This window comes from Ictidomys tridecemlineatus, chromosome 4, assembly GCF_052094955.1.
Source record: "Ictidomys tridecemlineatus isolate mIctTri1 chromosome 4, mIctTri1.hap1, whole genome shotgun sequence".
Lineage (NCBI taxonomy): Eukaryota > Metazoa > Chordata > Mammalia > Rodentia > Sciuridae > Ictidomys > Ictidomys tridecemlineatus.
In genome coordinates, this window is record NC_135480.1 from 52,956,290 (window position 1) to 52,979,581 (window position 23,292).

At 41.5% G+C, this 23,292-nt stretch overlaps 1 protein-coding gene across 12 annotated transcripts in view; it reads left to right on the forward strand.

Moving 5' to 3' along the window:
- Dennd2b (DENN domain containing 2B) overlaps nt 1-23,292 on the forward strand; it is a 152,004-nt gene that overhangs the window by 50,903 nt on the left and 77,809 nt on the right. For 7 of the 12 annotated variants that reach the window (XM_040284787.2, XM_040284790.2, XM_021727378.3 and 4 more), the window contains exon 2: nt 1,643-1,731. The gene's annotated coding sequence lies outside the window, so the exon portion shown is untranslated. Of the gene's footprint in view, nt 1-1,642; nt 1,732-1,929; nt 2,057-2,230; nt 2,521-14,239; nt 14,398-23,292 lie in introns of those variants that run through there. The other 5 variants (XM_040284794.2, XM_078046519.1, XM_021727377.3 and 2 more) reach the window with 5 other exon arrangements.

The following is a 23,292-nucleotide window of genomic DNA, read 5'->3' on the forward strand; positions in this document are numbered from 1 at the left end:
TATAGTGAGTTAATTGGGTACACCTCCTTTGAAACTCTGAATGTCTCACTAAAGCAATAGTACCCCCCATTTTGGATCTGTGCCAGCCTGTCATTTCCTGTTGGATTTTATGGCAATTCTCCTTCCTTAATTTCTTTACATTTTAAACTCAAGTCAATCCAGATATTGATTTGAGGATTTTGCAGTATACTGGAGATTAATCAAAATCACAAGGAGGGCTGAATATAGCTCAGGAGACGAGCACTTACCTAGCATATGTGAGGTCCTGGGTTCAATTCCCCAGAAGGATTCTGCAAGGGATTTTGATATTAACATTCCATCGTTAACATTGTTTTGGAAAGCGTAGCAAGCATAGGAAAATGTCCTCGTTGAGCCTCAGTGTCCTCGTCTAAGGGAATACTACCAGTGGTTTTTGCTTGTTTTTGATGAGGAGCTGCTGAGATCAGTGACTTAAGGAGGGTACTTTGAGGTACAGCATGTTTCTTGATGCCCATCCCTGCCCTGTTAGTTGCTTAGTTGATAGGACATATAGGTGGAAACCGGGAGGTCAGGTGTCTTGCCCAGTAGCAGGTGGCTGATTAGTGGTGGAGTCAGGCACTGCCAGTGTCTTCTGACCCCTGCTCTGCTTAACAAATGCTAGATAGCTGAAAGCTTTGGGCACTTTTTTTTGAAAGTATTTTTTTAATTGTAGTTGGACACAATACCTTTATTTATTTATTTATTTATTTTTATGTGGTGCTGCGGATTCAACCCAGTGCCTTGCATGTGCTAGGCGAGCTCTCTACCATTGAGCCACAATCCCAGCCCATGGGTACTGTTTTTAGATCTATTATTTCCTGGTTCTGTGACATGGGGCATGTAATTTTATTTTTGTTTTAGATATATTAAAAATTTGTTGAATCAGTATAATAGTATTAGTCCTAACTTTCAGGCCTATCATGTTGAGTAAATACAAATGAACTGAGATTTATGAGAGTATTTTGGAAAAGTGTAAAGTAATGTGTAGCCATAGGACAGGATATTTTCCCTCCAGTCTGTACATCAGAATGTTCTACATCTCATGGATCCTATCATAACTTCTTTAGGCTAAAAGGTTGGTAGTTAAGCCTACCTCACTAGGACTTGGAAAGATTCTCCTCCCTCTTCTGGGAACACATAACTGGTTATCAGAAAACTAACTAGTTTTCAAGATCTGGTGGCAGTGTACTTTGATGGAAAGTATACTGGACTAGGGCTGGGGCACTTGACTGTCTCTACTATTAGTTCTTTGCCTAACTAGCTGTGGACTGTGGATTGAACATCTGATTTCTCTGAACCTCAGTTTTCCCATCTATAAAATGGTCATACACTTATCTGTCCAGTGCATTTCAAAAGATTTTGAGGATCAAACAAAATAATAAATGTAAAAGGGTTTTACACCAGGAGTGTACACATGTGCCACTAAACTTAGAGGTTTTGCTGTGTCCCAGGCATTGAGCTAGCTTTTGGATAGCCGCCCACAGGTAGCCTAGACTTCAGCTGCAGGTACTGTGCAGGGCAGAGAGAGAAGGCTGTGTTTGTATCATGTTTGTTGTCCTGGTTATGACTCTGGACATGCCCAGGACTCCTTATCCTGACCTAGTGTGTTTCCTCTCCATTGCAGGAAGATGAGAGACTGCTTAGGCACCTGCACTAGTACCATGGGTCCCTGTACTGGTTAAAGCCATCTCCACGACCTGGACGGGCAGCAAGGTAAGCAGAGAGGCCAGTCCAGGCGAGCTCCTGAGAAGTGAGTGCATTTCCGCCCCAGACCGGGGAAAATCCCAAGTACACAAACAAGTCAAGGCAGTGCATCAGGGTCCCTCCTCCCCAAGCTCCACAACCCACAGGAAGGGCTTGCTTCCCCTCCAAGCGCTCCAGCTAACTCCCTCCCCGCTGGTGAGGATTCTTCCAAGTTACAAAAACTGTGACACTGGAGGAGAGGAAAACATGTCCACTGGCTGTGTTCTCCCTTCTCTCTGAGCTATTCAAACAAGTTCCCAGGAACAGTGAAGAGCCCCGCTTAACCGGAAGGGAGGTAGGAGGAGTGGAATGCGTGCAAAAGCTGAGCTGATCAGAAGGCAGCTCTGCTTCATGAAAGTCTCCCAGAACTGAGTGTGTGTGTGTGTGTGTGTGTGTGTGTGTGTGTGTGTGTGTGTGTGTGTGTGTGAGGGAGAGAGAGAGAGAGAGACAGAGAGAGAGACAGAAGAGAGAATGCGTGTGTGCGCGTGCTCGCTGGCGGCAGAGTGAGAGCGTGCCGTGCCGTGCGCGCCGCCGGACCAGAGGACAGGGTCTCCATGACAACCCGCCTGGCCGGCTAGCGCTCTGCTCACTTGGCTGGAAGGAGCGCCACTAAAGGTCAGAGGAAGAAGCTGTGGAAAGCTCACAGCAGGTATTGGAGTTTAAGGCAGTGGATTTGGGGCCCTGAGCTCCCTAACCCACAAGGGTGTGAGCCGGACTCTGCTGAGAATGGAGTGGGCAGGAAAGTACCAGGACTTTCAGGTAAGGGCAGCTCGGGCTCCGATTGCTCTCCTCTTTTCCTGGCTCTGGTCTTTGGCTGTTTTCTGGGAGGCAGGCGAGTGTCTGTACTCTCTGCTCAGGGTTTGGGGCTCTGGAATGATGTCATGCTCCAACAGTTGGATTCTATTAGCTTGAGCAGGAGGGAAACAGCCAATTTTCTTGACTTTGCAAATCTAGCTGATCTCATTTTTGCTGAATCTGAGGTGTTTAGGCTTCACTCTTTTATTTAGCACAAAGTTACAGGATATTTTTACAGGAAGATTCTTTTATATAGAAAAAATTAATTCTCACTACTCCAGCACTGTCTGCAGTTTTTACATGGAGATTCCAGTGTCTTTTGAGTGGCTTTGGTTCATTCTAGTGGACATAGTCTGTTTTGTCCCTTGGTACTAACTATGTCTGACCTGTAGCAACAACAGAAAAGACTGATTTAAACTCAGTGAGGAGGCTGCAGTGAGTTCCAGATCCCTCTGGAACAGTCATTGGGATGGAGATATTGTCATTCCTTATATCTGACCTTGCGCCTGCTCTCTCTCTACTTTGATTGTTAATAGATTGAGTCACAGGCTTTCCTGAGTTGTGAGGAGAGGGCTACCCTGGGGTTGGGGGACTTCCAAAGAGGTGTTTTATCCAGATGTTGCAGCATGAGCTCTCAGATTCCTTTAACTAATATTGTAATCAAATCTCAGGGCACACAGTGTCCGAGTTGTGTACTCCTTCTATTTTGATTGCCCTGCAAATTGGTAAAACTGTTCTGACCTGGAGGAGTGGTGTGTGGTGAGCTCAGAAAGATGATGAGGTAGTTAGGTGGTCAGTAATATTGTTAGGAGCATGAATACTGCGGTTACTCCGTGCTGGAGAGACCCATCAAGAGATGTCCTTCCAACCACAGCCATGTTCTATCTTAAACTTACTCCTTGGCCTCAGGAAACTTCATGGATACTTTTGGTTTCTCAGTGGGACAAGGGAACAGCTGCTGTCCTGGCTCTCCAGTTTTTCTTCTTGAACTTTCTGAACAGAATGTCTTTTGTATTCTGGAGAACAATGAGGGGGCCTTCTGATTAACTTCGGGTCAGCTTGCCAATGCAAGCACTGGCCATGCCTCTGATTCTCACTCCCCGAATGTGTACATGTATGCATCAGTGTTTTGGCCTGAGGGTCCACAAGGGTGAACTCAATGGCCCTGGACTTCAGATGGGCCACTTCTTTAGAAATTCCTTCTCTTACTGTACTTCTCTGCTTGATTGAAACTGTTTTGCTGGAGGATGTGGCTTAGCGCTATTAGATGAGATGCAAAATGGGTGATGTGGGGAGGAGGTCTCTGATTCCAGTGGTTTCTTCAGGCACAATGTAAGTCTAGAATCTCAGGTCTTCTCGACTCATGGAGGTATAGTTAGGGCTGCTCCAGTTTTACCATCCTTGCATTTGTGAAGAGGACTAGCAGCGGGTTTCAAGGAGCTGGTGCTCTTTCTTTTGATGTAACAGAGAGGAAAAGTGAATTTGGAGTTAGAGGAGCTGATTCCATGGCCAGGTTCTGTTGCTTGCTAGTTTGGTCACTGTGGGCAAGCATCTTAACTAATGCAAGCTTCACATTATTAACTGTGAGACAGAAATAATGATAATAACCACAGAACTTTTGGGAGGAGCAAATGGGATAGTTACCTTGAAAGTAACTTGTTTTAAACAAGTAAAGTCCTACATTGTGAATTAAAGCTTGAGGAATGGTCCCCATCTTCTGGAAATTCATTTTCCCTCTCTGTTCTGGTTCTACCATTTATAAAGTATCTTCTACTCTTCTGCATTTGTAAATCAAAATGAGAAAAGCCTTAAAAATCTTCCAGCTTTGTAAGAAAACAAATAGTGGTTTCTTTAGGTTGGGAAGTTTAATATACATGATATTCCTTCCTTATAGACTTTGGACTTCATAAATGACCCTTCCACAATGAAGCTTTCCGGAGACCACTCAGCTTGTGTGTTTTAGTACAGAGGAGAGGGATTCCAAGTGACCCTTTGCTTTTCCAATATGCCACAGCTCCCTGTAGTTATGGTGTCATGCACTTTGGTAGTTAGAGGAGAGGCCACTGTGTGCCAGGTCTTGCTTCTTTGTCCTGCTAGGTTCTGTTGGAAAAACTTATCTTGAGTGGGCAGGGGACCTTTCTCCTCTGTTCTGGGTTTGAAAGGTAGGCTTCTATCTGGTAGAAGTTTTATTACTCTGAAAGCCTTCTTAGGAGCTGGGCAGCTCGTTCAGGAACTTGTAAGGCTATATCTAGGGGGAAACCAAAAAGAAAAACAAGGAAGTGGGAACTCCAAGGGCAGATACTTGATATGTTATGGGACTGTGCCAAAGAATGGAATAGCAGAGGAGGGGAGACTCCAGGGAAGGGCACACCGGACCTGTCCTCCATGAACCTACAGGGCGTATAGCATAGAAGGCACCCCGCCTGTACCCTTAACCCTTTAATAAGGGACAGGGAAAACCCGCCAATCATGCCCTGGAATGGTGTCTGGGAAGAAGCCTGAGAAGAATCAAGAGTAGGCTTTTTTTTTTTTTTTTTTTTTTTTTAACCCACAGAGCTTTCTTTCCAGGTGAGTCACATTACAATAGCTTCTTAAGTTCTGAAGGAGAAATTGTCCACAGCTTGGATTGGCCTGCATTTGTTCCCCACTCCTCATCAGTCCAGCTTCCCAGAGCTGAGTCACAAATTGGATCCCTCTATGTTCCTTAAGGATTAAAAAGTAACATTCCTGTTCTCACTCCCTCTCTCCTCCACTGCTCCCTGCCTATATTCTTTCCCCTTGGGTTCCCTCTCTCTAAAATTAGAATAATCAGTCACCCAAGGAAGTTGAATCTTTGAAATATCTTGGAGCACAGAATAAGGGCATCCTCAGTTCTGCTGGCTCTACTTCTGTCCCTGGAATGAGCAATTTCAGGAAGGCACCCCCAAATCCAAGTATCATTTGCACTTTTGGCCTAGAACTAAGAGAGGCTGTGCCCCACTCCCCACTGCCTCTGATTCTAAGAATTACTTTGGGAGAGGTGGCCTGGTGCCTGGAGGAGTTGGGAGGGTCTGAGTCCCTGTGGGGCAGTGGGAATGAGAGACTGAAGAGTACATTTTCCTTCCTGTCGCTTCTCATATAGCTGTTAGCTGTCACTGCCCTGGTGACTCTTGATTTCCAACATTGGGCCCAAGAGAGTCTGCTGAGCCAGCCAAGCAGCGGCACCACATATCTGAGCCTGGAGGAGGGCAGGCAGCAGCCCTTCGGAGTCCTATCTGTTCCTTTCTGTGTGTCTGTGTTCCATTCTGGAGGATTGGGAAGGGGGAGGGGAATCTACAGGCAGATAATTGAGTTCTTTGAGTTAGAAAGACCATGGAAAGTGGAGAAGGGGCCAGGAGGGCATGGAAAGGGGTTGGGGGGAGGATACCATCTGGCATAGTCCGCAGAGATTTCTCTTTAAAGCCAGTGGGAAAACTTGCATTAGTGTGTGCCTTCTTCTAGGGGTGGGGGGTGGGAGAGATTCTGTGTGTCTCTTTTGTGCTAGAGGTTAGGGACCATGAGTCTCTGACTCGGTGGATGGGGAAAATACTGGGTGCTTCTATCTTAGGGGAACAGGCCACATGATATTGTGCTGATAGAAAAAAATCTGGGTCTCATTTTCTGGCCATAGGTCCTAGAAAACTCAGGTGTGTTTTGAGGGGAGAGAAGGGTGTTAAATGAGTCTAGACGACCTTATTAGAGAATTTCTCCAAAGATCCCTTTTCTTATTTTCTTAGGCTCTAATATAGTGAATATAGTGTTGTTGGGGGAGCTGTTGAAACTATCACAATGCTTTTCTCATCTGAAAACTACCTCAATATTTGATTTCACTGTCCCTATAAAAGGGTGAATTATATGCAATTAGGGTAAGAAGCTGCCTTAACCAAAGCAGGCTTGTTTCTAAGGATATGTCATGAAACCATTTCAGTTTCTTAGATTCAGATTCTTCTGTGTGACCTTGTTATTACTGAGGGGGTTTGTATGTGAACTGGAGATTGATTTATAGGAATCAGCACAAGTGGTTGGGGGACTGTTTGAACCAGAAGAAAATGAGATAAACTGAGGGTTGTGGGAGATAAAATCTGGAGCTAGAGGAAGACTACTAGAAAGAAATAGGAGAGAGGCGCTGGGTAGGAGAGAAGGTAGTTCTCAGGGGCAGCAGGTGGTGATAGATGGAAGGGCTGTCCTGGGAGGCCTTCATGGTATAGTAGATCACAGGCCTGCCCCCAGGGGACCCCAGGAGACTGGGTTGTGCAGGTCTTCACAAGTTCTGGGAAGGTGGAGTGGCTCACATTGAGGTTGACAGCTGTGTTCACTTGCTTTTGGGCCCAGAGTCTCATCTCTGGTGCCCACGTATGTCCTCTTGGACTCTTCACCCATTAAGTCAGTAAATACAGTAACTTGGTCAAGAGCTGGGAAGATATCAAGTGTGGGACTTCCTCCCACATAAATTACACCCAGATGTCTTGATTTCTTCCCTACGACCAACCCTTCAATGTGAGCCTCTGTCAGTGTGATTAAGCGAGGAGAAACATAGACCTGCTGAAGTCGGGTTGGATGGTAGGGTTAATGACCGTCTCATTCTCAAAGGCTGGGAAAAAGGAGGAGGGGCCCCACTCTTAGACTGTGATTTAAAGCTCTGTTTGAATAGTGGAAGAGAGCCAGTGAAAGGACTGGACATATGAGGGTGAGGGTTCTAGGGCTCTAGGCCTGCATTGGAGTTTTTCTGAGATTGTCAAAGGATAGGATGTGTGGGAGGGAGGATAGCAAAGGGAAAATTTCGGTGTGGAAAACCTCTAAAGTCAGCTAGTTTTTAGAACTCTAGCTGAGAAGGACTGGATTTTGGTGTGCTTACTATTTCAGAACACAGGCTACCTTATAAAGTTCTGACAGTTAAGTTTTATAGATAATTTTTAAGTGAATTAACCCATTCTGTTTGTTCAAAATAATCAGTGACTGCTCAATACTTAGTGTGTAGTGCTATCTTTTGGCAGCTCTGGTGGAACCATTCATACTTACCATGAGTGTTTGTATGTGCTATGTGCTGTGCAGTGATCAAGAGCTGGACTTCAGGGATCTGACCTATCTCTGTGACCTTGGCAATGTTTTTAATCTCTCTGTGCCTCAGTTTTCTCTAAGTCATCTGTAAAAGGGGTGTAATAATAGTATTTAGGTTGTGAGGATTAAATGAAATGGTACATGTAAATAGCTCATTGCCTGGAGCATGGTAAATTCTCAATGCTTTCATGATTTTCAACTTAGAATGGGCGGCCTTTTGAAAGCAAGAGGGCTGATGTCTTTCAGTCAGTGTGGGATTACTGTATAAGAACAAGCCAGATTGTTCTTTATAGAAGTCAGGTACACTTTGTATTTTGTCCCTCTTTCTATGAAGATTCGAGGAGGGTCTCTGCAGTAGTTCTTCTCAACCTTGCTTCACAGGTGCAACTTCATCTTCCTCTAGGATACTCCCCTCCACAGGCAGGGGAGACCCTTCTAGAACTGCTTCTTGCCTGCTGGCCAGCCCAGGCAGGGCCCCTGAGGTTCTCCTTAACCTTGTGTCGGAGGCCCTGTACACTGCTTTCAGTGGTCTGGACCCAGACTTTTCCCTAGTAGGCTTCCTTATCTCTGCTGTTGCTTCTTCTTCTTCTTCTTTTTTTTTTTTTTGGTACCTGGGATTGAACCCAGCGGTGCTTAATCACTGAGTTATATCCCCAGCCCTCTTTTGTATTTTTATTTAGAGACAGGGTCTTGCTAATTGCTTAGGGCCTAAGTTGCTGAAGCTGGCTTTGAACTTGCCATCCTCTTCCTGCAGCACCTGGATCACCTTTGCTTCTGTGAATACTATCCATGTATCCTTCAAGACCCAGTGTAGAGCACAGGCTCTCCAGCCAGCTCTGGCAGTTCATAGTCTCATAGTCTAGCTTTTCTTACTTTTGTAGACTTCTGGCAAGTTAAACTCTTAAGCCTCAATATCTTCATCTGTAAATTGGGAGTAATAATCTTACTTATCCTAAAGGGTTGTTGTAAGGGTAAAATGACTTTTAATTCATGTAAATCACTCAGCTTAGTTCTGGACCCAAATATGCTCTCAATAAATGTTAATAGCTGCTGCTGTTAGTGATTTCTACGTCTTAGAACTTTCTCCACTGATGTACAGCAGTTAGTCAGTAGGTCTGAATTTTAGTTCTGGCTCTATCTCTGACTTGCTGTTTGACATTGGGGTAAATAACTTAGCTTCTCTATCTATCTTTGTTTCTTCTTCTAGAAAGTTGAAGGTATTAACTGGCCATGGTGGTACATGCCTGTAATCCCAGTGATTTAGGAGGCTGAAGCAAGAGTCTCACGAGTTTAAGACTAGCCTCAGTTACTTAGGTCTAGGTATTGAAGAGTGGCAAGTAGTTGTGACTAAGATAGTAAGCAACATCTGGACAGGCTCCTGGCACTTTATCTCTCCAAGAAACATCTTATATTTTATATCAGCCCTAGGTGGTACTTGCCCAGTGGTGATTACTCTGACACTCCTGAGGAGCGGGGGATCAGGATACAGGGGTTCTAATCTATTTCTTTATTTTATTTTTTTTGTAGTAGTGGGGATTAAACTCATGGCACTCTACCACTGAACTACACCCCCAGTCCTTTTTATTTTATTTTGAGACAGGGTCTCATTAAATTGTCCAGGCTGACCTTGAACTTGCAATCCTCCTGCCTCAGCCTCCCAAGTAGCTGGGATTACAGGCATATAACACTGTGCCCAACTCTAATCTATTTCTAAAGAGAGTGAGTAGCTTCTTATCTACAAGTGTAATTATTATTAACAGATTTCCTTTTCCAACTGCAAGGAACAGGAACTTTTGCTGCCAAATTTAGCAGTGTTTTAAGTCCCTCAAATCTCCTTTGAGTACTACCAAAGCTCTCAGCTTTGTTGTTATCTCTTGTTGACATATAGCCTGGAAAGGTCATATCAACAGTGCCAATTTATGGGCCTGCTGAACCTTAGCAGGCCTAGGGCTGAATGGGAATTCCTGGGAGTAGGTACTTCACAGAGTTTCTCTTTGAGTGAGAGGGTGTTTAAAATTTAAGGCTCTTTTTGCTTTAGAAGACTCTGCAGATAGGTTAAGATTTTTTTGTTCTTTTGTAGTTTTACTTCTGTGGACTTCCATAGACCGGCTCAGATTCCATAGTAGCTTCTTATATAATCAGAAGAAGCTCAGCCTTCATGATACTCATAGCCACCAACATTATACCTCCTATTCCTTACTGGAAGTAAGTTTCCTTGGCATAGAGTTATACCAGAGTCTCTATCCTGTTTAGTTTATTGGTAATTTATGACCTACCATATATTCTGATGCAATAATTAAAAGATGACAAAGACTAGAAACTGCACATGGGACTCTATACTCATTTTCAAAGATGTGGGGACAAAGACACATGTGTCTATATACTTCGTCACTTAGCAAAAAGGAATGCAAATAGAGAAAGGAAATTAATGTGGCTGACCCTGTATCTATAAAAAAGTGGGATACATGAGTGTGACAATAAAATACTTAGGACAGTGGAGATGATCTTGGCAATGGCAGTGACCTTGGTTTGCATTCCTTGGCTTGATTAACTCAGCTTCTGTATTTAGAGAATAAAGGCTTTGGATTCTAGTAAGGAAACAAAGTACAGAAGTTCCTTATGTCCCTCCACACCCCACTCCCCCATTCTCTCACCCTTTGGTTTCTGGCAGAATGGACTGGGCATAATGGACCTCTCTGGGTATGAGTCATCACTGCTGCTCAGGGTTGGGTTACAGCCCAAGTGTTCTGGGAGAGCCAGCTGTGAGAATCCTGGTTGTAAGAGGGGCTGTGGGTTTTGTTAACTCACTTCTGAGTAAGTGCCCAAGGGGAAGTGGCAGGGATCACGTTAAAAAGAAAACAACTGGAAATTTTTGTTCTATGTAAATCTCATTAAATGGAATTAAAGAAGCCCCCTCACCTCCCAATCTCATAACTCACAACTGTTTGGTAAATCCAGGTGGGTTTCAAAAGCTATGCTATCCAGGCTTGTTTTCCACTGAAAATTCCAAAGTCAGATGTCTCCATGCCTTCACTTGAAGAAGTTTAATGCAAAAAACCCTTGAGACTGTAGCACCTGTGAGCCTCCCCTGATAGCAGTTGATGTTTTGTCGGGGGTGGGGGGTAGGGGTGGGGTTGTCTGGGATGACTTTATTTGTTGCTGTTCCCCAAGGGTTTACCTTCTGCCTTTTCTCTTTCTAATTTACAGTCTTTCCTTGGGATCCCATTTTCCACTGTTACCAGTAGTTAGAGAAGGAAGAGGGGGAGCCACCTCTGCCTCTCTTGTTTCAGAAAACTGAATTTACTTATTCATTCAATTAACATTTTAGTATCCATTCTGTTCTGACTTTATTTCTATATAATAGGGATATAGAGATAACCAAGATAGAAAAGCCCTTGTCATGGAGCTTATAGTGGGGAAACCTTTCAGTCTATAAATCAATAGTTGAGATAAAGATAGTGATGTGAGGGACTAATGGTGATGTAAGAGAGTAACAGGGACTTGAGAGGTTAGAGAAAGTCTTTCTGTAAATATGATGTTTGAGTGCATGCTCATGGGTAAGAATGCATGAATGTGTAGATTTGGAGAAGGTACCTTTCTAAGAAGGAAACAGCCAAGATAAAGCCCCTGAGGTAGGAAAGACTTGACATGTGAATAGGAAGTCCTCATTGGTAAACAAAGAGAGCAGGTGGATGTAGGATGTGAGATGTAAGCAGAGCCTGGTTCAGACAGAGCCTTTTGGCCATTGTCACAGAGAGAAGTAGATATTCTAGGTCTGTGGCACAACTAGGGGATAAAATGTGGAAATTTAAGAGGAACGGCTAGCTAAGAGGAATACTAAACTGATTGAGAAGAGTTAAGAGAAAGACTGGGGGATCCAAGCTAATTAGAGTAGGGATAGCCATGTGGCCGTCAGCTAACAATTTGATTGAACATATTCTGCTAATTTGTGGGATTGAGCAATGTATGTTATATAGTTTTCTGAAGATTTTAGGTTTCTGGTATATCATTAGGAGAATACTAATTCTAGGAATCATGTTATACTAGGTATTTTTTTTTTTGTGTTGTTTAGTAAACTCTCATGACAATCTATGGGTCAATTTGTTGATATCCTAATATCTATAGGAACTCTGAGCCACTAACTTACTTAAAAAACTAAATCTGTGTGATTCCAAAGCACGTGCTTTCTCTATGTCCAAACTCTGAGATAGCAAATGCAGCTCCTCTTAGTTATCTAAACATTTATTGATTTTTTTCCCCCTGAATTATTTGTTTATCTTCATATCTTCATTTCTGTTCACTGGAAGCTACAGTAGCTTTTGAATGTAGAATTGGATGAGTTATTTTACAGTTTCTCTGAAGGGAGTTTCTGGTTAAAATACTGAGAATGCCAGTCCATATCAAAAGCAGGAGAGTGTGTATGTGCGGGGCAAGACTTGGAAACCAGTACCTGAATTACCTCCCTTAATCTGGGCAGGAAGCAAGATGGTCCTTCACATTAATAATTCTACAAGTAGTTAGATTTCTCCTATTTTACATAGTAAGAGCATGGAATATTTTTATACTAAGAAGATAGAATTTGGGGCTGGAGTTGTAGCTCAGTGGTAGAGCGCTTGCCTAGCACATGTGAAGCACTGGGTTTGATCCTCAGCACTACGTTAAAAAAGAAGTAAAGGCATTGGGTTCATATACAACTAAAAAAAATATTTTAAAAAAAGAAGATAGAATTTGGTTTTGGAGGAAAGTAATTTGTCAATAAACTGGCATTTGTAAATAAATCCTGATTTTCTAGTTTATAGATCTCTTCTAGAGTCTCCCAACTTTGTTGGAGATATTTGAGGAAAAGAAATTTATCAGGCCACAACTTTGACTTCATGGAAATTGAACACTAACTAGTTTCTATAGTAGATACTTCTTTTTCTAAAGGGACTGATCCTGTAAATCAGGGTTCACGTTTCTGAAATGAAAATGTGCAAGGCATTTATTTATACATTCTTATTCCTTGGTGTTCAAGAGATCTGTGAGGCTGCTGAGATGGAATCATTTGTGAAGAGCAGAGCAGGGTGAGATTGAATTAGCATAGGTTTTTGACCCAGAGAGGAATTTATTTGGCAATTGAATTCTACTTTCCTGTCTCCCCATCTCTGTTTTTTTTTTTTTTTTTTTTTTTTAACTACTTTGCTTCTGAAAGAAAAGACCTGTGGCTAGAAGATTCTTTGAGAGGGTGTTTTTCAGATTATTATTATTATTATTTTTTAAAGTTTTAGTTGCTTGTAGACATTATTTTATTTATTTTTATATGGTACTAAGGATCAAAGTGCTTCACACATGCTAGGCAAGCGCTCTGCCACTGAGCTACAGCCCCAGGCCCCAGATTATTTTTTAACACTGACTTACTGAGCAGACTTACCATGAGCAGGGACATAAGATTTTAGTTAGGGGATGAGACTGAAAAGATGGACTGAGGTCAGAACTTAAAAGGGCCTGAATCATCCAGGACTTAAGGAAACAGGAAAGGAAGGAAAGGAACACATTAGGTTTTGGTTTGTAGAAAAGAAGCTATAAGACCATGTGGAGGACTGTAAGACCTCTGAAGTGGAAGGAATCTAGTTTATCTCTTTAGGTTTCACTACAGAGGTGATATTTATTCTCTCAAATTTCATTTGGAATAGAAGATAGGGAAATTGGGTGGGGGTCTGAACTCCAGATTGTAGAGTTCCCTGGAGGCTTAGAACAGTGGTTTTCAGACTTGAATATGCACCAAACCTGGAGAGCTAGTTTTTGATTTAATAAGTCTGAAGTGGAGCCTGAGAATTTACGTTTTTAACAAATTTGGAAAATGCAGTGGTCTGTGACACAGGGATTGAACCCCCGTAGAGCTTAACCACTGAGCCACATCCCCAGCCTAATTGCCTAATCCCAGCTATTTGGGAGGCTGAGGCAGGAAGATCGAGTGTTTGAGGCTAGCTTTGCCAATATAGAGAGGCTCTAATCTGCCCCTCTGTCCCCCAAAAAAGAGAAGGAAAATGAAAGTAAGAAAATTTGTAATTGATGCTGCTACTGTTGGTTGGGAACCTCACTTTGAGAACCAGTCTTTAAGAGACTTGGCAGCTAAGAGGCAAAAGGAGGTTGAGAGCCAGATGTTAATTGGTGTTCTTCTACTAACCTAGAATTTCATGTCTGTTGAGTCTACGCTTCAGCAGTTGTTGGGTGGCTTGCCCTATAACACAAAGCCTGGTGAAGGTCTGTGCCCTTACTCATAGTGACTCTTCCCATCACTTACAGGCGAGGTTACCAGATGTGTATTTCTGAACAGCTGCTTTTCACATTTTTGGAAAAATACCCATTGTGGGGCACTTTATACCATTAGGATAGGTGACATTTGTGCCATGAAAAGTGCCCCCCTCTTGTTCCCCGTCCTTGAGCATAGCCTCCTGGTTGGCAAGGCTGTTTGAGGAACTGAAAGCAAGCCCAACATTTCAGTTGTGTTCTTTTGATTAGCCAAGTTTACACAGGACATGCCAGGGAGATTATCTCTTTCGCTCAGGAGTTGAATTTCAAGGGCAAAGTCCACAGTTGGCTGTTGAAAGGCTGAGAACACCTGGAAGAGAGGAGTTCACTTACCCAGGCCTCAGTGCCTCTTCCCACAGAGGTCAAGTTTTCTACTTGTTGCTGCCCAAGCAGGGGACTTTGGGATGTTTCTCTCTGAGCAGCATGGCTCCAGGCACTGCACTTTGCCTTCTACTTCAGTGGCTGCAGCTTCAGGTGAGACCCTTGGGTTAGTAATATAAGCTGCCCTCGCTTCCTTGGCATTCTCAGCTATTTAATCTTTTCCTGGTCTTGCTTCTCCCTTTGCGGGGAGGATCATCATTCTTCTCTTCGGGGTGAGCGACTCAGGTTTTTCCCTTGGCTCTTCTTTTCTTTAGCTTCCCTCATTATCCAGTGTAACTATAGAATTCTGTCGCCATGTAGGAAGGAGTGTTAAAGGTTGCCTGACCCAGTGTTGCCTCGTCTAAACATTGTTAGACACACCGGGATAAAGGAGGCAGCTGCTGCTAGTCTGAGACAACCAGCACAACCAGCGTGGAGGGTTCCTATCCCCAATGCTCCCCCAGGATTGGAGGAGTCCATACATCCACACAGTTGTAACCAATTCTTGGCACACTAGTTGGGAACTTGGAACTAGTCCCAGGGGCCTCAGAAAACTAAGGGCTCATGATAGCAGAGTGAGGGCTAGGACTCAGGGCTTTCCACTTGTGCTGGTTAGGGCTCTGCTGTGTAGTAACACAAGCACTACAGTGTGTCTCAGCTCAGCAAGCTAAAACATGAAGTTGTCTCAGGCTAAGTTTTTTTCCTAACACATTTTTTTTTAAGTAATTAAAGCAACCCACAAGAAAATACAGAAGGTAGAAAATGTGCCTCTTCTAGAAAACCCATGCTCCAGAAATAGAATTACTGTTATATTTTTTAATGATAGATTTATATATATTATTTTTTACAGAAAAAATCATACTCTAATAAAAATGGAAAATAATAATAAACATTGGTGAGGATATAGAGAAGTTAGAACCCTCAGACACTTCAGGGGTAGAAATGTCAGAGGTACAGCTTTATGGAAAACAGTTTGGCCACTGCTTTAAAAATTGCCCTATGATCTAAAATTGCTCTATGATTCAGTGATTCTGCTCCTAGCTATGCACCCCAAAGAATTGAAAACAGACACTCAAATATCTGATGCCAGTCTTCACTGTAGCATTATTCATAGTAGCCAAAGAGTGAAAACAACCAAACTGTTCTACTTCTAGATGTGTAAAAAACCAAAATGTGGTGTATACATACAAATAATGGAATATTATTTGGCCATAAAAAGGATGAAATTTTGATATGCAACATGAATGAACCTTGAAAACATTGTGCCTAACTGAAATAAAATATCTAGAAATGGCAAATTTCTAGAGAAAGTTCTCTGTTACTTGGAGCTTGGAGAGGGGAGAATAGGGAATTATTGCTTAATGGTTGCAGTTTTGGGGGTGATGAAAAGGTTTTTGAAACACTGGTGAAGGCTGCATGACACTGTCAGTGTAATTAATGTCGCAGAAATGTACACTTAATGGTTGAAGTGGCAAGGTTTGTATTAATACAGTAAAGAAAGATCATACTCTGAAAATTTTACCAAGGGTGTTTTTCAATTTACTGAGGGTATTTTTCCATGTTAATTCATTACTTTGAACAGCACATTGTGTTTCTTCAGATGGATGTATCATAATTTATTTAACCAAACCCCTAATGATGGACATTTGAGTTGTTTCCAGTTTTTCCTATTATAAAAGAGCTGCAACGAACAGCAGCACACAGCTGTTTTTGCCTTGTGTTCTAGTACTTGCATTTCCTTAGGCAAAATTCCTAGAAGGGAAGATTTGATGAACAAAGGGTCTGCTCATTTAAAATGTTAATAAATATTGCCAAACTGTTTGCCAAAGAAGTTGCATCAACTTAATTCTCATCAGCAGTATATAAAGGTGTCTGTTTCTGCACACCCTTGCCAACATGAGTATTTAAAATTTTTCTTTTTGGTACCAGGGATTGAACCCTATAGAGTTTAAACAATGAGCCACATCCCCAGCCCTTTTGAAAAAAAATATTTGAGACAGGGTCTCACTACGTTGATCATGGCCTCATAATTTACTGAGGCTGGTTTTCTGCCTCCTGAGCTTCTAGGATTATAGGTGTGTGCCACTGTGCCCAGCTAAATATTTTTAAGCTTTGCCAATCTGATAGGTGAAAAAGCATTTCTTATTGTTACTTTATTTAGGATTTCTTGAATTATTAGTGAAATTTTGTCTGTTTTAATTCTTATTGGCACTTGTTTCTGTTCTTTTGCAAATTTTTTTTTCTCTCAAATATGTCATTCATTTTTCTGGGTTTTTTTGGCGGGGTTGGTGGTGGTGGTGCTGGGGATTGAACTCAGGGCCTCACACATGCTAAGCAAGTTTTATGCTACTGAGCTACATTCCAAGCCCCTGGTCGTTATTATTGTTATTATTATTTTGTAGATTTGTAAGAAATTTTACATACATATTACATTAGGACTCTGCCATATATGTTACTGATATTTTCCCCCCAGTTAAATTTTTTTCTGAGTTTGTTTATGCCAATTCTTTGCATTTCACATGTTTTAAATTTTTATATAGGCAAAAGAATGATATTTTCCTTTATGATGTTTTTTTTACCCCCTTCATGGCTTTTGAGTTGAATTTTTTGTTATACTTTTCTTAATGTTGGGGAATCATTGTATCAGTTCCCTAGGAAGAGCTTCACAGTGAAGTAAATCCTGTATTGAGTTGTGTTAACACTAGGCCTAGATATTGTGACACATAGGCCACTCTCTTAAATCATTCCTGGTTTGATGAACTCATCCTGGCTTAAGTGGGAACATAGGTGAACACCAGGGACATAGTGACAGAATTGTCAGTGGGTCAAAGTCCCAAGGAGTAGTAAGACCCTGAAAAGGTATGACTATGAGAGGGGAAGAACAGGAAGATGTGAAGAAATGTGGCTGCTTAGAGGATAGATCAAGGCAGATTTTAAATAAAGTGTTTTTATTAGTACATTATAGTTATACATAATAGTGGGATTCATTTTGACTTAATCATACATGCATGGATTATGATTTGCTCCATTTCAGTTCCTAGTACTTCTTCTTTTCCTCCCTCCTCCAGTTTGCCTTCTTCTAGTCTACAGTTCTCCTTATATTATTTATTATTATTTTTTAAATTGATGCTTTATAAAATACACATAAAGGTGAAATTCACTGTGGTATATTCATACATGTAATAGCATAATTTGGTCAGTTTCAGATTTTTGAAGTGAGAAAAGAAAGAAGAATACTGTTTATTGAAGACTTTATAACATTAAACTAATTGGGTTTCACTTAACTGTATTTTGTTTTATTATTATTTGGGGTGGGGAGTACTGGGGATTGAACCCAGAGTGCTTATCACTGTGCTATGTCCCTAACTTCTTAAATTTTTGAGACAGAGTCTCCCTAAGTTGCCCAGGTTGGCCTTGAACTTGCAGTCTTCCTTTCCTGCCTCAGCCTTTCGAGTCTCTGGTATTACAGAGACTGTAATATTATCACCACTGTGCCTGGCTGTGGCCTGACTGTATTTTAAAAGGCAACTTTTAGTGCTGGGTTAGCCTAGGGTTGCCCTTCCTGAGGGTTATGAACCCAGAAGAGAAATCCTTAGAATCAGAGTATAAATAGAATTCTGAAACTGACAGAATTTGAGAGACTTGAGGAGAGTAGAACTGAGCTGGCAGTATTTCTGCTCCTTTAGCCAGGAGTTTAGACAGAAATATTAAGGAAATGGGCTAAGTAAGGAAGCAGAAGGAGAAAGGATTCAGATCCACATTCATTAGGCCCCTTCAGGGACAGCTGCATGGTGACATTCAGTCCATCACCAGACATTATTGTTTGGTGGACGAGGCATATCAAAGACCAGTTTACTGCAGTGGGATCTGGGCCACTGCAGACACAGCCCTGGGAGGAAAGGGTTGATTCAGTCATGGTGGGCAGGGAACTTCTGAACAGTCAGGGCAGAGTGAGGAGAGCCAAGATGAGAGTCAAGGGGGGAGCTGTTGACAGGCTGGATCTACCAGTGTCCTGCCTACCAAACCCTACCCCCAAACATATTGGCAATTGTTTTACTATTATCTCTTGGTTCTGGGTGGCTTGCTTGGGGTCCTGTCATGTAGTTTTAGTTGGTTAGGTTGGGGCTGCAGTTATCTGAATGCTTGTAGACCTCCATGAGTGGCAAGTGAACTGGGAATGTTGGAGCCTCTGGGGGTCCTCAGTTCACTTGCTTGCTCTTTCTTTTCTCTCAGAATTTTCTTTCTCTCACCACCGCCCACCCCGGTAGTTATTGCTCCACATGGTCCCTTGCTTAGCAGCATCAGGGCTACTTGAGTTATTATGAGGTGGCTCACAACCTGAGAGCAAATGCCCCTAGAGACACCGGCAGAGGTTGCTTGGCTTTTATTTCCCCTAGTGTTGGAAGTTACACACATAGACCACATTGTGTTCCTTGAGGTAGTGACAAAGGCCTGCCTAGTTCAAGGAGAGAGGAATATCATTTTGATGACTTTTTTGAAATTACCATAACCATACAGAGAAATTTTAATTTTAAGCTATAGGACAGTGTTGTGTTTTTTTTAGATTTAATTCATGGTTCACCATCTTCAAAATATTACCAAAGGTTCTTAATAATACCTGAAGTATTGTTTACATAATAATTAAATCCCTTCACTTTTCCAGCTTAAATTTATTTTAAAAGGAAACATTATCTCACTTTCTTAAAGTGAAGAATTAGTATTACAGAAGGTAACCTTTATAGTAAATACAACGAAAACAAAAAATAGTTTAAAAATCTTAGCAAAAACTGCTGCCAGTGAAAGTCCCCTCTCATTAAGAGATTATCAAGTGTTCAGAAGATAAAGATGGCAGCAAGTAGAGACTTTCTCCTTAACCTAATGAAAAGGTTTGGAGAATTGGAAAGTGAATGACTTATTGTGTTGTGGTTCCTGCCACTTAATGCTGTGTGTGATGTACCATGTCATATGTTGAGTGCCAGGTAGTTCCTCACATTTTGGGAAACCTGCTGGGGCAGTGGAGCTGCTAAAAATTTTTTAACACCGATATGGTTAAATATGCATTTTTAGAAAGATGCAAAGAAAAAAGGGTAGGAGTAGAGTGAAGAAAGTAAAACTGGAGCAAAGAGATGATTTTTAGAAGATTGTTGCAGCAAGTCAAGTCTTATTGACGGTCAAGTCTGAGGTAAAGAGTGGCAGGGAATGAAGGCGAGACTAAGTCATCGAGAAGAGAATTTGCAGTACTTGGTGATAGATTGAACTAGAGCAGAAGGAGAACGAAAAGGCAGGGATGACTTGTAGAAACTTGGGTGACTTTGTGGAAAAACTGGAGGAGGGGGGAGTGATGAGCTTAGTTTTGGACATTCCTTTTTATTTTTTAACAAATTCACTTTTCACTTTATGGATTTGTCTGATCATTCTTTGGATGTTGTTCAGGTTGTTCCCCCGCCCCCCCAACTGCCCCTCATGTTTTCTATAAACTGTAAATTAGATAGAGAGGCTTGATTGGATTGAGGTTAAACATTTTCAGAAAAAACTCTTTATAGATGATGCAGTGGGTCAGAGGCACATAATTTCTGGTTCTCTATTTTTTTAATATGTTTTTAGTTCTAGATGGACACAATACCTCCAGTTTATTTATTTTTTTATGTGGTGCTGAGGATAAAACCCAGTGCCTCACATATATTCTGCAAGCACTCGACTGCTGAGCGACAACTCCAGCCCCTTCTCTCTATTCTTGATGCTAAATGTGGTTACTGGTTAAAGTAATCCAGCCAAATTTCTCATTGCAAAATTATAGTTTTCATTTTGTGACTAGCAGGCAACCTATGGGTGACTTTTGGCACTATTCCCATTAATTTTTCACTTAAGTGCTTTTATTTTTTAAGCTTTTTATTATGGAAAATGTCAAACATACTTAACAGCAGAAAAAGGAGATGATAAACACCCTTTTATTCACCATTTGGCTTCTACTATTATCAACATATGTATTAGTTTATTTTATTTCTGTTTTTGTCTACTACTCCACCTTCTTCACCGGCTTTTTTGAAGCAAAGTCCAGGCATTGTATAATTTCATCCGTAAATACTTTAGAATATCTCTAAGAGACCATTCAGATGTGTTTAGACATGTTGATTTCTGGTCAGCAATTTTTAGTTGCAATGACAAAGGAACAGAAAATCAGTGATTGGACTGATTCAGAGTCAGGGCTTTTTAGGTTCATAGAGTAGAAGGAAAGAGGGAGAGGCGATAGATTCTAGCCTGGATGGACAGAAAGGAAAGGCCAGGAGATGGCTGATATAAGCTGAGGAAAAAGGGGAAGGACTGAGGGCAGCAGAGATCTGGCTAAGATAAAAGAGCAACTGCTGGGTATTAAGAAGGCCCAGAGATAGGCAGGAAGGAAAATAATGGCCACATGGAAGGATTTTAGAGATCTATAGTCTGAAATGATATGGTCCAAGATTTGTACATGACTAAAGTGGAAGTAAAATTGAAGTCAGGGAGTCAGTCGTGAGACCAGGGTTTCTAAATGGTTATAGGTATTGAAGTTACCAGTATAAAGAACAAGCTGTCAGAGAGCCTGTATTTTAGGACAGATGGTGTGTGATTCTTTTGGGAGTTTGAAAGGATGATGTAGCTGCCTAAAAGCCAAGCTGGGGCACTGTCGAAGGTTAGAAACCTGTTCAGTGGCAAGAGAACACAAAGTGAGAAAATAACAAAATAGGATTTTGCATAGCTGTCAAATCTGTTGTGCTCTATGACATTGCTGTCTACTCATTGGGATGGGGCAAAACTAAAAGGGAAGAGGGTCAGTAGGGAGAAGGCGAAGAGTTGTGGTATGTGAGTGGGAGTTGAAGCAGGAGACCTTTAGAGGAAATACACTCAGTCACCTAAGTATTGCCAGCGTTAGGGAGGTTGGCCAGGCAGCCCCTGCTCACTGCTTTATCTCTGAGGAATTGCTTTGTGTAGTGGCCCTGATGTGTTTTTGATTGGGGTTTGTGTTACTAGCCAATCTTTGCCAGAATTTCTGTTATGTTCTTTACACTCTGCTTACAGGGTTTGGATGGGGGGGTGGTCTGTAAAGGGAGTGCTTGTCCCTCTGGATAAAGTAACTTTCAGCATTTTCTTGCTGCTGATGACCACTGTCTACTAAATTTCTGGAAAACCAGTGAAGTCCTGGACTGGAGGTGTAGCGACCCTTTTTCTGAACCCAGCTTTGTGTCTAAAGTACCAGGGAAGAAATGTATCTCCTAAATAGTAGTTTTCAAGCTTATAGGAAAGAAACATGTAGTAGGTTTCAGAGTTTTAGAGAACTTAGATTTAAAGTCTTAGATTTGTGGATGAAGTAGACATAAAAACCTGAAATGGAATTCCTCTTCTCAAAGTTAATATTTCTTAGAAGAATGCTTTGAGGATGGTCATCATTGAAGGAGAAGCAATGAAAAGGGAGCTGGGAAAAAGGAAGGCCCACCTGCCAGATACCAGATCTCCTTGATGGTAATGCGAAGGAACCTGAGTCCAGGCAGGATGATTCTCACTTGCCAAACACCTCTGTTTAGAGGAGCAACTGATCCATGTCGCTTTATGAATTTTGATATGAGAGAAAAGTTTTTCTATTTAGCTGTTTGGAGTTCATTGCCTGCTGGCTTTGCCCACATGCATGTGTGTGTAGTGGTAATGTCAGCTCTGCTTTATCCATCTTTTCCTGAAGGACAAGGTTGCGATTTATTTACGAATACTACCTTAAAACATATAGAATATTTTCACATACAGTATTTCTTCAGATTTATATTCTGTCTTTCCAGAAGAGGAATTGATGTGGCTAGCTACAGAAGACATAATAAAAACAACACCCCCTGTACATTCCATAGGATTGTAGAAGGAAGGAGAATTTTGAATTCTGGCTTCTCCTTTTACTAGCTATACAGCTTTGGGCTTTGGTTTCTTATTTTGGTAAAATAGAATAAGAAACATTGACCTCATAGGATTGTTTCAGAGTATTAAATGAATCAACATAATTAACACATGGGAACAATGCTTGGCACTCAGTAGATGACTGGTTAAGGGAGGCCCTAATCCTGTTAATAACAGAGTAATAGGTAACGGGCACCAAGGAAAAGAAGAGCATGCAAATGTCTGGGTTTTATTCATCATTGTGGATGCTGTGAAAGACTTTCCACCCTGACTTCCTTATAGTCTGTGGAATCAGTCTCTCAAGGCGGGTAAAGATTTTTTTTTTATTTATTTTTAATATTTTATTTACATTTTAGTTTTCGGCAGACACAACATCTTTGTTGGTATGTGGTGCTGAGGATCGAACCCGGGCCGCACCCATGCCGGGGGAGTGCGCTACCGCTTGAGCCACATCCCCAGCCCCAAGATTTTTTTTTTTTAAGTTTTATATTTTAGTGAAATTTATTTGGATATCTAAGGTGATGTTGAACGACAATATTAGATATTCTTTTTATTAACAAAAATGTACATTTTGTTTTCTTGTTTTTACAACCACAGCCATTTTCTTACCATTTTTACAACGAATGCTTCGAAGTGTTGATTCCCTATACAGTCTTATAGAGGTTGCTGATAAAATTCAAATGTATTACATAAAATTGCAGCTTGGTGAAAATTATTGTATAAGAAGCTGGGCTAATGGCATCTATGTGACTCTTTGGTGATCTGATAGAAAAATGAAGTTTAAAATACCCAGGGGACACAGATATATATTCCCCCCCTTTAGATGGTCATCTTTAAATATCTTCTCTTTCTGCTGGAATTTCTTAAAGAGTTTGGTGGTAATTCAAGGCCCTGAGTTCTACATGCTATGCTCTCTACTCTGTATTTCCAACTAAAGGCAGATTTGTAGACTTTGGGTAACAAAAGAATTGACTTTCTACCAGCAAGTTAGAGCCATATAACTTCTGTTGTTGCTTATATTAAAACATTATTTTATTTCACCCTTATTATAGCTCTGGGAGGGAAGGGGATTGACCTAATATTTGATTCCCTCTCAAG